Here is a 13,300-nt window from a genome sequence, read left to right on the forward strand (position 1 = left end):
AATTTGAAAATCTCGCTTTATGACTAAACTTCACCTTTAATCCTAACTATTGATTGAAATCGATCTCAACCATTGATGAATTCCAGGAAAGACATTTTACAAGACCCTCATCTCTTCATTTTGAAAGGTTGAATGAGAATTTGCATCGAATTGTTGCTAGAATTCGTACTTTCATTGGTCATATACACATACGCAAAGATCAAGTTTGACCAAAAGTTGACCAGATTTAACGACGGTTGACTTGAGTTGACTAGTTTTGAAAAAAAAATTGAAATAATTAAACGAAATTATTTAATTAAATGGATTTCTTACTTCTCATTAATTAAACAAAGTTATTTAATTAAATGAGAAGCCATTCCTATTTAATTAAATAAAGTTATTTTTTTAAATAAGAAAAGTGTCTCTAATTAATTAAAGATTATTTAATTAAATAGAAAAAATAATTGTGAGAGCATATCTCATTTTATTAAATTAAATATCTTAACAAAATCTCTCTTCAGTTCAAAAAGGGAAATTTCCAGTTCAATATTGATAAAATATGAGTTAAATCAGTTAACTCCTTTTTCTACTCAAATTGAATTAGTTAACTCCTTATTTTACTCAAATTAAATTTGTTAACTCCCTTTAATTTGGAAATCTCACTTTATAACTGAAATTCACCTTTAATCCTGACGGTTGATTGAAATCGATCTCAACCGTTGATGAATTCAAGGAAAGTCTATTTAAGAGACCCTCATCTCTTCATTTTGAAAGGTTGAATTAGAATTTGCATCGAATTGTTGTTGGAATTCATACTCACATTTGTTCATATTCACATACGCAAACATCAAGTTTGACCAAAAGATGACTAGATTTAACCACGGTTGACTTGAATTGATTAGTTTCGAAAAAAAATTTAAAAAAATTTAAAAAAATTATTTAATTAAATGGAGTACTTACTTCTAATTAATTAAAAAAAGTTATTTAATTAAATGAGAAGCCATTGCTAATTAATTAAATGAAGTTATTTAATTAAATAAGAAAAGTGTCTCTAATTAATTAAAGATTATTTAATTAAATAGAAAAAGTAATTATGAAAGCATATCTCATTTTATTAAATTAAATATCTCAACAAAATCTCTCTTCAATTCAAAAAAGAAAATTTCAAATTCACTATTGATCAAAAGTGAGTTAAATGAGTTAACTCTTTTTTCTACTCAAATTGAATCAGTTAACCCCTTATTTTACTCAAATTAAATTTGTTAACTCCCTTTAATTTAGAAATCTCCATTTATGACTGAGCTTCACATTTAATCCTGACCGTTGATTGAAATCAATCTCAACAGTTGATGAATTCTAAGAAAGTCTATTTAAGAGACCCTCATCTCTTCATTTTGAAAGGTTGAATGAGAATTTGCATCGAATTGATGCTAGAATTCATACTCACATTTGCTCATATTCACATACGCAAAGATCAAATTTGACCAAAAATTGACAAGATTTAACCACGGTTGACTTGAGTTGACTAGTTTCGAAAAGAATTTTAAAATAATTAAACGAAATTATATAATTAAATGGAGTACTTACTTCTAATTAATTAAACAAATTTATTTAATTAAATGAGAAGCCATTCCTAATTAATTAAATAAAGTTATTTAATTAAATAAGAAAAGTGTCTCTAATTAATTAAAGATTATTTAACTAAATAGAAAAAGTAATTATGAGAGCATATCTCATTTTATTAAATTAAATATCTCAACAAAATCTCTCTTCAGTTCAAAAAGGGAAATTTCCTGTTCACTATTGCTCAAAAATGAGTTAAATCAGTTAACTCCTTTTTCTACTCAAATTGAATCAGTTAACTCCTTATTTTACTCAAATAAAATCTATTAACTCTCTTTAATCTGGAAATCTCCCTTTATGACTAAACTTCACCTTTAATCCTGACCGTTGATTGAAATTGATCTCGACCATTGATGAATTCCAGAAAAGTCTATTTAAGAGACCTTCATCTCTTCATTTTGAAAGGTTGAATGAGAATTTGCATCGAATTGTTGCTAGAATTCATACTCTCATTTCCTCATATTCACATACGCAAAGATCAAGTTTGACCAAAAGTTGATCAGATTTAACCACAATTGATTTGAGTTGACTAGCTTCGAAAAGAATTTTGAAATAATTAAATGAAATTATTTAATTAAATGGAGTACTTACTTCTAATTAATTAAACAAAGTTATTTAATTAAACGAGAACCCATTCCTAATTAATTGAATGAAGTTATTTAATTAAATAAGAAAAGTGTCTCAAATTAATTAAAGATTATTTGTTTAAATAGAAAAAGTAATTATGAGAGCATATCCCATTTTATTAAATTAAATATCTCAAAAAAATCTCTCTTTAGTTCAAAAAAGAAAATTTCCAGTTCACTATTGATAAAAAATGAGTTAAATCAGTTAACTCTTTTTTCTACTCAAATTGAATTAGTTAACTCCTTATTTTAGTCAAATTAAATTTGTTAACTCCCTTTAATTTGGAAATCTCCTTTTATGACTGAACTTCACCTTTAATCCTGACCGTTGATTGAAATCAATTTTAATCATTGATGAATTCCAGGAAAGTCTATTTAAGAGACCCTCATCTCTTCATTTTGAAAGGTTGAATGAGAATTTGCATCAAATTCTTGTTGGAATTCATACTCACATTTGTTCATATTCACATACGCAAAGATCAAATTTGACCAAAAATTGACCAGATTTAACCACGGTTGACTTAAGTTTACTAGTTTCGAAAATAATTTTTAAATAATTAAACGAAATTATTTAATTAAATAGAGTACTTACTTCTAATTAATTAAACCAAGTAATTTAATTAAATGAGAAGTCATTCCTAATTAATTAAATGAAGTTATTTAATTAAATAAAAAAAGTGTCTCTAATTAATTAAAGATTATTTAATTAAATAGAAAAAGTAATTATGAGAGCATATCTCATTTTATTAAATTAAATACTTCAACAAAACATCTCTTCAGTTCAAAAAGAGAAATTTCTAGTTGACTATTGATCAAAAATGAGTTAAATCAATTCACTCCTTTTTCTACTCAAATTGAATCAGTTAACTCCTTATTTTACTCAAATTAAATCTATTAACCCTCTTTAATTTGGAAATCTCCCTTTATGACTGAACTTCACGTTTAATTCTAACCGTTGATTGAAATTGATCTCGATCGTTGATGAATTCCAAAAAAGTCTATTTAAGAGAACCTCATCTCTTAATTTTGGAAGGTTTAATGAGAATTTGCATCGAATTGTTGCTGGAATTCATACTCACATTTTCTCATATTCACATACGCAAACATCAAGTTTGACCAAAAGTTGCCCAGATTTAACTATGGTTGACTTCAGTTGACTAGTTTTGAAATTTTTTTTCAAATAATTAAACGAAATTATTTAATTAAATGGAGTAGTTACTTCTAATTAATTAAACAAAGTTATTTAATTAAATGAGAAGCCATTCCTAATTAATTGAATGAAGTTATTTAATTAAATAAGAAAAGTGTCTCTAATTAATTAAAAATTATTTAATTAAATAGAAAAAGTAATTATGAGAGCATATCTCATTTTATTAAATTAAATATCTCAACAAAATCTCTCTTTAGTTCAAAACAAAAAAATTCCAGTTCACTATTGATCAAAAATGAGGTAAATGAGTTAACATTTTTTTATACTCAAATTGAATCAGTTAACTCCTTATTTTACTCAAATTAAATCTGTTAACTCCCTTTAATTTGAAAATCTCCCTTTATGACTGAACTTCACCTTTAATCCTGACTGTTGATTGAAATCGATCTCAACCGTTGATGTATTCTAGGAAAGTCTATTTAAGAGACCCACATCTCTTCATTTTGAAAGGTTGAATGAGAATTTGCATCGAATTGTTGCTGGAATTCATACTCACATTTGCTCATATTCACATACAGTAGTATCAAATTTGATGAAAAATTTACCAGATTTAACCACGGTTGACTTGAGTTTAGTAGTTTCAAAAAGAATTTTCAAATAATTAAACGAAATTATTTAATTATATGGAGTACTTACTTCTAATTAATTAAACAATGTTATTTAATTAAACGAGAAGCCATTCTTAATTAATTAAATGAAGTTATTTAATTAAATAAGATAAGTTTCTCGAATTAATTAAAGATTACTTAATTAAATAGAAAAAGTAATTATGAGAGCATATCTCATTTTATTAAATTAAATATCTCAACAAATTAAATCTGTTAACTCTCTTTAATTTGAAAATCTCTTTTTATGACAGAGCTTCACCTTTAATCCTGACCGTTGATTGAAATCGATCTCAACCGTTGATGAATTCAAGAAAAGTCTATTTAAGAGACCCTCATCTCTTCATTTTGAAAGGTTGAATGAGAATTTGCATCAAATTGTTGCTGGAATTCATACTCACATTTGCTCATATTCACATACGCAAAGATCAAGTTTGATAAAAAGTTGACCAAATTTAACCACGGTTGACTTGAGTTGACTAGTTTCGAAAAGAATTTTGAAATAATTAAAAAAAATTATTTAATTAAATGAAGTACTTACTTCTAATTAATTAAACAAATTTATTTAATTAAATGAGAAGCTATTCCTAATTAATTAAATGAAGTTATTTAATTAAATAAAAAAAGTGTCTCTAATTAATTAAAAATTATGTAATTAAATAGAAAAAGTAATTATGAGAGCATATCTCATTTTATTAAATTACATATCTCAACCAAATCTCTCTTCAGTTCAAAAAGGGAAATTTCCAGTTCACTATTGATAAAAAATGAGTTAAATCAGTTAATTCCTTTTTCTACTCAAATTGAATCAGTTAACTCCTTATTTTACTCAAATTAAATCTGTTAACTCCCTTTAATTTGAAAATCTCCCTTTATGAATGAACTTGACCTTTAATCCTGACCATTGATTGAAATCGATCTCAATCCTTGATGAATTCTAGGAAAGTTTGTTTAAGAGACCCTCATCTCTACATTTTGAAAGGTTTAATGAGAATTTGCATCGAATTGTTGTTGGAATTCATACTCACATTTGCTCATATTCACATACACATATATCAAATTTGACCAAAAGTTGAGCAGATTTAATCACAGTTGACTTGAGTTGACTAGTTTGGAAAAGAATTTTGAAATAATTAAACGAAATTATTTAATTAAATGGAGTACATACTTCTAATTAATTTTTAAAAAATTACTTAATTAAATGAGGAGCCATTCCTAATTAATTAAATAAAGTTATTTAATTAAATAAGAAAATTGTCTCTAATTAATTAAAGATTATTTAATTAAATAGAAAAAGTAATTATGAGAGCAAATCTCATTTTATTAATTTAAATATCTCAACAAAATCTCTCTTCAGTTCAAAAAGGGAAATTTCCAGTGCACTATTGATAAACAATGATTTAAATGAGTTAACTCCTTTTTCTATTCAAATTGAATCAGTTAACTCCTTATTTTACACAAATCAAATCTGTTAACTCCCTTTAATTTGAAAATCTCCCTTTATGACTGAACTTCACCTTTAATCCTGACCGTTGATTGAAATCGATCTCAACCGTTGATGAATTTCAGGAAAATCTATTTAAGAGACCCTCATTTCCTCATTTTGTAAGGTTGAATGAGAATTTGCATTGAATTATCGCTGAAATTCATACTCACATTTGCTCATATTCACATACAAAAAGATCAAGTTTGACCAAAAGTTGACCAGATTTAACCACAGTTGACTTGAGTTGACTAGTTTCGAAAAGAGTTTTGAAATAATTAAACAAAATTATTTAATTCAATGAGAAGCCATTCCTAATTAATTAAATATAGTTATTTAATTAAATAAGAAAAGTGTCTCTATTTAATTAAAGATTATTTAATTAAATAGAAAAAGTAATTAAGAGAGCATGTCTCATTTTATTAATTAAATATCTCAATAAAATTTCTCTTCAGTTCAAAAAGAAAAATTTCCAGTTCAATATTGATAAAAAATGAGTTAAATCAGTGAACTCCTTTTTCTACTCAAATTGAATCAGTTAACTCCTTATTTTACTCAAATTAAATGTGTTAACTCCCTTTAATTTGGAAATATCCCTTTATGACTAAACTTCACCTTTAATCCTCACCATTGATTCAAATCGATCTCAACTGTTGATGAATTCCAGGAAAGTCTTTTTAAGAGACCCTCTTCTCTTCATTTTGTAAGGTTGAATAAGAATTTGCCTCGAATTGTCATTGGAATTCATACTCACATTTGCTCATATTGACCTACGCAAAGATCAAGTTTGACCAAAAGTTGACCAGATTTAACCACGGTTGACTTGAGTTGACTAGTTCTGAAAAAAAATTTGAAATAATTAAACAAAATTATTTAATTAAATGGAGTATTTACTTCTAACTAATTAAACAAAGTTATTTAATTAAATGAGAAGCCATTCCGAATTAATTAAAAGAAGTTATTTAATTAAATAAGAAAAGTGTCTCTAAGTATTTAAAGATTATTTAATTAAATACAAAAAGTAATTATTAGAGCATATCTCACTTTATTAAATTAAATATCTCAACAAAATCTCTCTTCAATTCGAAAAGGGAAATTTCCAATTCACTATTGATAAAAAATGAGTTAAATCAGTTAACTCTTTTTTCTACTCAAATTGAATCAGTTAACTCCATATTTTACTCAAATTAAATCTGTTAACACCGTTTAATTTGAAAATCTCCCTTTATGACAGAACTTCACCTTTAATCTTGACCGTTAATTGAAATTGATCTCAACCGTTGATGAATTCCAGGAAAGTCTATTTAAGAGACCCTCATCTCTTCATTTTGAAAGGTTGAATGAGAATTTGCATCGAATTGTTGTTGGAATTCATATTCACATTTGCTCATATTCACATACTCAAAGATCAAGTTTGACCAAAAGTTGACCAGATTTAACCACGGTTGACTCGAGTTTACTAGTTTCGAAAAGAATTTTGAAATAATTAAATGAAATTATTTGATTAAATGGAGTACTTAGTTTGAATTAATTAAACAAAGTTATTTAATTAAATGAGAAGCCATTCCTAATTAATTAAATGAAGTTATTTAATGAAATAAGAAAAGTGTCTCTAATTAATTAAAGATTATTTAATTAAATAGAAAAAGTAATTATGAGAGCATATCTCATTTTATTAAATTAAATATCTCAACAAAATCTCTCTTCAGTTCAAAAAGGAAATTTTCCAGTTCACTATTGATCAAAAATGAGTTAAATCAGTTAACTCCTTTTTCTACTCAAATTGAATCAGTTAACTCTTTATTTTACTCAAATTAAATCTATTAACTCTCATTAATTTGGAAATCTCCCTTTATGACTGAACCTCACCTTTAATCCTAACCGTTGATTGAAATCGATCTCAATCGTTGATGAATTCAAGAAAAGTCTATTTAAGAGGCCTTCATCTCTTCATTTTGAAAGGTTGAATGAGAATTTGCATCGAATTGTTGCTGGAATTCATACTCACATTTTCTCATATTCACATATGCAAAGATCAAGTTTGACCATAAGTTGACCAGATTTAACGACGGTTGAGTTGACTAGTTTCGAAAAGAATTTTGAAATAATTAAATGAAATTATTTAATTAAATGGAGTACTTACTTCTAATTAATTAGACAAAGTTATTTAATTAAATGAGAAGCCATTCCTAATTAATTAAATGAAGTTATTTAAGTAAATAAGAAAAGTGGCTCTAATTAATTAAAGATTATTTAATTAAATAGAAAAAGTAATTATGAGAGCATATCCCATTTTATTAAATTAAATATCTCAACAAAATCTCTCTTCAGTTCAAAAAGGAAAATTTTCAATTCATTATTGATAAAAAATGAGTTAAATCAGTTAACTCCTTTTTCTACTCAAATTGAATCAGTTAATTCATTATTTTACTCAACTTACATTTGTTAACTCCATTTAATTTAGAAATCTCCCTTTATGACTGAACTTCACCTTTAATCCTGAACGTTGATTGAAATCGATCTCAACCGTTGATGAATTCCAAGAAAGTCTTTTTAGGAGACCCTCATCTCTTCATTTTGAAAGGTTGAATGATAATTTGCATCGACTTGTTGCTGAAATTCATACTCACATTTGCTCATATTCACATACACAAAGATCAAGTTTGACCAAAAGTTGACCAAATTTAACTACGATTGACTTGAGTTGACTAGTTTCGAAAAGAATTCTGAAATAGTTAAACAAAATTATTTAATTAAACGGAGTACGTACTTCTAATTAATTAAACAAAGTTATTTAATTAAATGAGAAGCCATTCTTAATTAATTAAATGAAATTACTTAATTAAATAAGAAAAGTGTCTCTAATTAATTAAAGATTATTTAATTAAATAGAAAAAGTATTTATGAGAGCATATCTCAATTTATTAAATTAAATATCTCTACAAAATCTCTCTTCAGGTCAAAAAGGGAAATTTCCAGTTCACTATTGATAAAAAATGAGATAAATCGGTTAACACCCTTTAATTTGGAAATCTTCCTTTATGACTGAACTTCACCTTTAATCCTAACCGTTGATTGAAATCGATCTCAACCATTGATGAATTCTAAGAAAGTCTATTTAAGAGACCCTCATCTCTTCATTTTAAAAGGTTGAATGAGAATTTGCATCGAATTGTTGCTAAAATTCATACTCACATTTGCTCATATTGACATACGCAAAGATCAAGTTTGACCAAAAAGTTGACCAGATTTAACCACGGTTGACTTGAGTTGACTAATTTTGAAAAGAATTTTGAAATTATTTAAGAAAATTATTTAATTAAATGGAGTAATTACTTCTTACTAATTGGACAAAGTTATTTAATTAAATGAGAAGCCATTCCTAATTAATTAAATGAAGTTATCTAATTAAATAAGAAAAGTGTCTCTAAGTAATTAAAGATTATTTAATTAAATAGAAAAAGTAATTACGAGAGCATATCTTATTTTATTAAATTAAATATCTTAAAAAAATCTCTCTTCAGTTCAGAAAGGGATATTTTTAGTTCACTATTGATAAAAAATGAGTTAAATCAGTTACCTCTTTTTTCTACTCAAATTGAATCAGTTAACTCCTTATTTTACTCAAATTAAATCTGTTAACTCCCTTTAATTTGAAAATCTTCCTTTATGACTGAACTTCACCTTTAATCCTGACCATTGATTGATATCGATCTCAACTGTTGATGAATTTTAGAAAAGTCTATTTAAGAGACGCTCATCTCTTCATTTTGAAAGGTTGAATGAGAATTTGCATCGAATTGTTGTTAGAATTCATACTCACATTAGCTCATATTGACATACGAAAAGATCAAGTTTGACCAAAAGTTGACCAGATTTAACCACGGTTGACTTGAGTTGACTAGTTTCAAATTTTTTTTTGAAATAATTAAACAAAATTATTTAATTAAATGGAGTACTTACTTCTAATTAATTGAAAAAAGTTATTTAATTAAATGAGAACCCATTGCTAATTAATTAAATAAAGTTATTTAATTAAATAACAAAATTGTGTCTAATTAATTAAAAATTATTTAATTAAATAGAAAAAGTAATTATGAGAGCATATCTCATTTTATTAAATTAAATATCTCAACAAAATCTCTTTTCAGTTCAAAAAAGGAAATTTCCAGTTCACTATTGATAAAAAATGAGTTAAATCAGTTAACTCCTTTTTCTACTCAAATTGAATCTGTTAACTCTTTATTTTACTCAAATTAAATCTGTTAACTCTCTTCAATTTGGAAATCTCCCTTTATGACTGAAGTTCACCTTTAATCTTGATCGTTGATTAAAATCGATCTCAACTGTTGATGAATTCTAGGAAAGTCTATTTAAGAGACCCTCATCTCTTAATTTTGAAAGGTTGAATGAAAATTTGCACCGAATTGTTGTTGGAATTCATACTCACATTTGCTCATATTGACATACGCAAAGATCAAGTTTCACCAAAAGTTGACCAGATTTAACCATGGTTGACTTAAGTTGTCTAGTTTTGAAAAGAATTTTGAAATAATTAAATGAAATTATTTAATTAAATGGAGTACTTACTTCTAAGTAATTAAACAAAGTTATTTAATTAAATGAGAAGCCATTCCTAATTAATTAAATGATGTTATTTATTTAAATAAGAAAATTGTCTCTAATTAATTAAAGATTATTTAATTAAATAGAAAAAGTAATTATGAGAGCATATCTCATTTTATTAAATTAAATATCTCAACAAAATCTTTCTTCAGTTCAAAAAGGGAAATTTCCAGTTCACTATTGATCAAAAATTAGTTAAATCAGTTAACTCCCTTTAATTTGGAAATCTCCCTTTATGATTGAACTTCACCTTTAATCCTGACTGTTGATTGAAATCAATCTCAACCGTTGATAAATTTTAGGAAAGTCTATTTAAGAGACCCTCATCTCTTCATTTTTAAAGGTTGAATGAGAATTTGTATCAAATTGTTGCTAGAATTCATACTCATATTTGCTTATATTCACATACGTAAAGGTCAAGTTTGACCAAAAGTTGACTAGATTTAACAATGGTTGACTCGAGTTGACAAGTTTCGAAAAGAATTTTGAAATAATTAGACGAAATTATTTAATTAAATGGAGTACTTACTTCTAACTAGTTAAACAATGTTATTTAATTAAATGAGAAGTCATTCCTAATTAATTAAATGAAGTTATTTAATTAAATAAGAAAAGTGTCTCTAATTAATTAAAGATTATTTAATTAAATAGAAAAAGTAATTATGAGAGCATATCTCATTTTATTAAATTAAATATCTCAACAAAATCTCTCTTCAGTTCAAAAAGGGAAATTTTCAGTTCACTATTTATCAAAAATGAGTTAAATCAGTTAACTCCTTTTTGTACTCAAATTGAATTTGTTAACTCCTTATTTTACTCAAATTAAATCTTTTAACTCCCTTTAATTTGAAAATCTCCCTTTATGACTGAACTTCACCTTTAATCCTGACTGTTATTTGAAATCGATCTCAACCGTTGATGAATTCCAGGAAAGTGTATTTAAGAGACCCTCATCTCTTCATTTTGAAAGGTTGAATGAGAATTCGCATCGAATTGTTGCTGGAATTCATACTCACATTTGCTCATATTCACATACGCAAAGATCAAGTTTGACCAAAAGTTGACCAGATTTAACCACGGTTGACTTGAGTTGACTAGTTTCGAAAAGAATTTTTAAATAATCAAACGAAATTATTTAATTAAATGGTGTACTTACTTCTAATTAATTAAACAAAGTTATTTAAATAAATGAGAAGCCATTCCTAATTAATTAAATGAAGTTATTTAATTAAATAAGAAAAGTGTCTCTAATTAATTAAAGATTATTTAATTAAATAGAAAAAGTAATTATGAGAGCATATCTCATTTTATTAAATTAAATATCTCAATAAAATCTCTCTTCAGTTTAAAAAAGGAAATTTCTAGTTCACAATTGATCAAAAATGAGTTAAATCAGTTAACTACTTTTTCTACTCAAATTGAATCAGCTAACTCTTTATTTTACTCAATTTAAATCTATTAACTCCCTTTAATTTGGAAATCTCCCTTTATGACTGAACTTCTCCTTTAATCCTGACCGTTGATTGAAATCGATCTCAATTGTTGATGAATTCCAGAAAAGTCTTTTTAAGAGACCCTCGTCTCTTCATTTTGAAAGGTTGAATGAGAATTTGCATCGAATTGTTGTTGGAATTCATACTCACATTTTCTCATATTCACATCTGCAAAGATCAAGTTTGACCAAAAGTTGACCAGATTTAACCACGGTTGACTTGAGTTGACTAGTTTCGAAAAGAATTTTGAAATAATTAAATGAAATTATTTAATTAAATGGAGTACTTACTTCTAGTTAATTAAAAAAAGTTATTTAATTAAATGAGAAGCCATTCCTAATTAATTAAATGAAGTTATTTAAGTAAATAAGAAAAGTGGCTCTAATTAATTAAAGATTATTTAATTAAATAGAAGAAGTAATTATGAGAGCATATCTCATTTTATTAAATTAAATATCTCAACAAAATCTCTCTTCAGTTCAAAAAGGGAAATTTCCAGTTCACTATTGATCAAAAATGAGTTAAATCAAACGTGTCTCATGGTAATATAAGAAAATTATTCTTCTCTACGAATATGTTGATAGAAAAAATTCCAATCCTTCATTCAGGCTCGAATCAAGGACAGAGGGACAAAAGGAGACACCCTAGGAAGTCTCACGTGATCGAAATAACCATGCAAGAATGCTCTCCAGCGAACCAAAGCAAGATTTATTACAGAAAATTTGGAACTATAGATGCAAGGTTCGAGGTCCCTACAACCAACAGATTTAGGGCACTGGACAAATCTACAGCAACAACAATTAACTTGAGTTAGGAAGAAGGGCTTCCAGTAGCCAAAACCAATATGGGAGCCCCCTCTGATTGCAAAGATCAACATGGAAGTCGCCCACAATTGCCTATTTTTACGGTAGATAAGCTTGATAAATAGATCAGTATTTTTAATATGACGAAGTATTCTTATCCAAACCCATCCGTATTCAAAATTGTATAAAGGAATGCCGTATCTTATTCTGGCCTTTCATTTGACTAATTTGATAAACCTATTCACATCACCATCGAAGATATCGATAATTCTTGGTCTGAATGTCAATCAAAAGGGATCTTTGCAATTTCGACTGGTCCTCCCAAAGATATCCATCCCCTAATGGATTGGCTATCAGGTAACCGCCAGGAACAGGTAAGTATTTTCCACCACGATGAAAACACTTTATTTTTAAAATGTGAAGAAGAATCAATTAAAAAAGAATTTATTTATGTCTCTAAATGTTTCTTTAAAGGTGTCTGTGTAAAATTCTTAGAATGGGTTCCAAATTTCCATATAGATAGGGTGGATTGCATGATTCCGTTATGGTTCTCCATGGTATCTCTCCCTCCGGAGCTATGTGATGTTGACATTATTATTGAGATAGGCTCTGCAATAGGTAAAGTTATTGCTATTGACGCTTCCTTTTTTAGTTGCAACAGTCTAAAAATTCTCATTAATCTGTATATCAATCACCCTTCAGAGTTTCAAAAGAAAATTATTACCAAGAAAGCCTCCTATGTTATAAGCTTTCAAGCTTATAAAGGGAAAATCATTAATATTTTGAAATCTGATAGTAAACATAGTAACAACGCTGAGGTCCTTCCCCTCAACACAAACTTCAGGAACAATT

The sequence above is a fragment of the Cupressus sempervirens genome, chromosome 9 (genome assembly GCF_028749045.1).
Source record: "Cupressus sempervirens isolate cs-2001-9-10 chromosome 9, ASM2874904v1, whole genome shotgun sequence".
In the NCBI taxonomy this organism is placed as follows: domain Eukaryota; kingdom Viridiplantae; phylum Streptophyta; class Pinopsida; order Cupressales; family Cupressaceae; genus Cupressus; species Cupressus sempervirens.